Genomic DNA, 3563 nt, shown 5'->3' with positions numbered 1-3563 from the left:
AAATACCTATAATGCAAGCATTTTTACACATAGAAACATGATTATACCAAATATATTTCTAGAAATGTATGAGATATATGTGTACCTTTATTTTACCAAATGAAGAATCATATATCTTTTTCATCTAAAATTCCAAGTTCTCACCGAATTTTGTAAAAAGGTTCTTTTGCGAGTGGCTTGGTGAAGATATCCGCAAGTTGGTTATGAGTATCCACAAATGTTACTTCGACATCTCCTTGAAGGACATGGTCTCTGAGAAAGTGATGTCGAATGTCTATGTGTTTGGTTCTAGAATGCATGACCGGATTTTTTGTAATATTAATTGCACTTGTGTTGTCGCATCGAAGAGGAATGCATCCGAGATCAAGTCCGTAGTCACGAAGTTGTTGCTTAAGCCAAAGAATTTGTGCACAACAACTACCCGCTGCTATGTATTCCGCTTCGGCCGTGCTAAGAGCAACACATGCTTGCTTTTTACAAGCCCATGATACTAATGCATTTCCAAGAATGTGACAGGTACCACTTGTGCTTTTACGATCAGTTTTACAACCTGCATAATTCGCGTCAGAATAACCAATTAAATTGCAAATACTACCTTTAGGATACCATAGGCCAACGTTGGTCGTTCCTTTGAGATACTTCATGATCCTTTTAACCGCCATAAGATGTGATTCCTTTGGATTTGCTTGAAAGCGAGCACAAAGACAAACACTAAACATTATGTCAGGACGGCTTGCCGTCAAATACAATAAAGAACCAATCATACCTCGATACTTAGTAATATCAATTGGAGTACCGGATTCATCTTGATCAACATATGTACCAGAGCCCATTGGAGTATTCATTGCTTTACAATTGTCCATATCAAACTTCTTCAAAAGTTCTTTACAATATTTGGATTGATTGATAAAGATTCCATCTTTGAGTTGCTTAATTTGTAGTCCAAGAAAGTAGTTCATCTTTCCCATCATAGACATCTCGAATTCTCCTTGCATCATCAATGAGAATTCCTCACACATTTCTTTGTTAGTCGATCCAAAAATGATATCATCAACATAGACTTGAACCAATAAAGTGTTACTCTTGATTTTCTTAATGAACAAAGTTTTATCAACCTTACCCTTTTCAAAACCCTTTTCACACAAAAAATTGCTAAGTCTATCATACCATGCTCTAGGTGCTTGCTTTAAGCCATAAAGAGCCTTTCTCAACTTAAAGACATGTGTAGGATTCTTGAAGTCTTCAAATCCCGGGGATTGTTTGACATAGACTTCTTCATTGATGTAGCCATTCAAGAATGCGCTCTTGACGTCCATTTGATAAAGCTGAAAATTTAATGAACATGCATAAGCAAGTAAAAGACGAATAGCTTCTAACCTTGCAACCGGAGCAAATGTTTCTTCAAAGTCGATTCCTTCTTCTTGATTGTAACCTTGGGCCACCAATGTTGCTTTGTTTCGAACAATTATACCATTCTCATCAAGTTTGTTCTTAAACACCCATCGAGTACCTATGATGTGTTTATTATTTGGTCTAGGGACAAGTTCCTAAACTTGATTTCTCTCGAATTGATTTAATTCTTCTTGCATCGCATTTATCCATTGATCATCTCCTAAGGCTTCATCAACTTTGGAAGGTTCAATTTGAGAGACAAAAGCCATGTGTAAGCAAGCATCTTTGAGATTTAATCTTGTTGCAACTCCTTGGCTAATATCACCAATAACTTTATCAATAGGATGATCTCTATGAGTTCTCCATTCTTTTGGTAGATCATTGGTGTTTGATTCTTGTTGTACACTTTCTTGTTGAACATTTTCTTGTTGAACTTCCGGTGCCTTCACAATTGTATCATTTGAAAGTTCTTCCGAGGGTAAATCTAAAGGATCATCATCATTACAAACAACTATTTCCTCTTTGGAGGTGTTAGTCTCATCAAAAGATACATGCATGGATTCTTCAATAGTTAAAGTTCTTTTATTATAAATTCTATATGCTTTACTAGAAAGAGAATAACCAAGAAATATACCTTCGTCGGATTTCTCATCGAACTTACCAAGGTTGTCTTTGTCATTGTTGAGAACAAAGCATTTGCATCCAAAAATGTGAAAGTGAGCAATGTTTGGCTTTCTTCCTTTGAAGAGTTCATATGGAGTCTTCTTTAAGATAGGTCTAATGATTACTCGATTTCCAACATAACATGCCGTACTAACCGCATCCGCCCAAAAGTATTTAGGAAGATTTGCATCACTAAGTATTGTTCTTGCAAGTTCTACTAGAAACCTATTTTTCCTTTCAACTACTCCATTTTGTTGTGGAGTTCTTGGTGCTGAAAAATTATGAGAGATACCATGTTCTTCACAAAATTCTTCAAATGATGCATTTTGAAACTCTCCACCATGATCACTTCTTATGGATACAATCTTCAATGATTTTTCATTTTGGATTTGTTTTGCATACTTCTTAAAGGCTTTAAAAGCATCACTTTTGTGCACAAGAAACAAAGTCCAAGAATATCTAGAATAATCATCAACAATAACTAAAGCGTATACATTACCTCCGAAGCTTCTTGTCCTTGATGGACCAAATAGATCCATATGCAATAATTGAAGTGGTCTTGTTGTAGTCACCACATTCTTTGGTTTGAAAGATGATTTGGTTTGCTTTCCCTTTTGACAAGCATCACATAGTTTATCTTTGACAAACTTTATCTTAGGTAAGCCAATAACAAGATCATGTTTGCTTAACTTATTTAAATGATCCATATGAATATGGGCTGCTCTTTTATGCCATAACCATGATTCATTATTGTTTACCAAAAGACATTTTACTTTCAAAGATAAATCATTTAAAGAAATCATAAAAATGTTATTAATTCTTGTACCTTTGAGTTTTACCTCATTGGTGACTTCATCGATGATCAAGCATTCCTCCTTAGTGAATTTGATCTTGAAGCCTTTGTCACAAAGTTGGCTAATGCTTAGAAGATTATGCTTTAGTCCTTCAACATAAAGAACATCTTCAATGGATGTGAAAGGTGGTGCACCAACTTTGCCTTTGCCAAGAATTCTTCCCTTATTGTTGTCTCCATAAGTGACAAAACCCTTGGCCTTTAACCTTAGATCTGAAAATTGGTTTAGGTCTCCCGTCATATGCTTTGAACAACCACTATCTAGATACCATAGGTTTGAGGTGGTCTTCAAGCATGCCTACAAAACAAATTAAGTTTTGTTAGGTATAAAAAATTAAAATCAAGGTGAATCAATATAATTAATAGGTATAAAATGAAGGTGAATCAATAAAATCAAGGTGAATCAAAATTTTCTAAACAATTTTAAAGTTAAAAATTATTTTACTAATTTATATAAATCAAAAACATTTTAATTCCATAAGTAAATTTTGAATTATATAGAATTAAATATAAAATTTGTTCATTAAATAAAATTAAGACAAAATCTTTTTTTAATTTTTTTAAACTAAATAAAAAATTATAACTAATTTTTAATTATGAATCAGAATAGAAATATATAAATACATAATAATACTTATTAATTTTGTAAATGAAA

Source organism: Vicia villosa, unplaced genomic scaffold (genome assembly GCF_029867415.1).
Source record: "Vicia villosa cultivar HV-30 ecotype Madison, WI unplaced genomic scaffold, Vvil1.0 ctg.003327F_1_1, whole genome shotgun sequence".
NCBI classification, from domain to species: Eukaryota; Viridiplantae; Streptophyta; class Magnoliopsida; order Fabales; family Fabaceae; genus Vicia; species Vicia villosa.
This window is presented reverse-complemented; position numbering follows the sequence as displayed.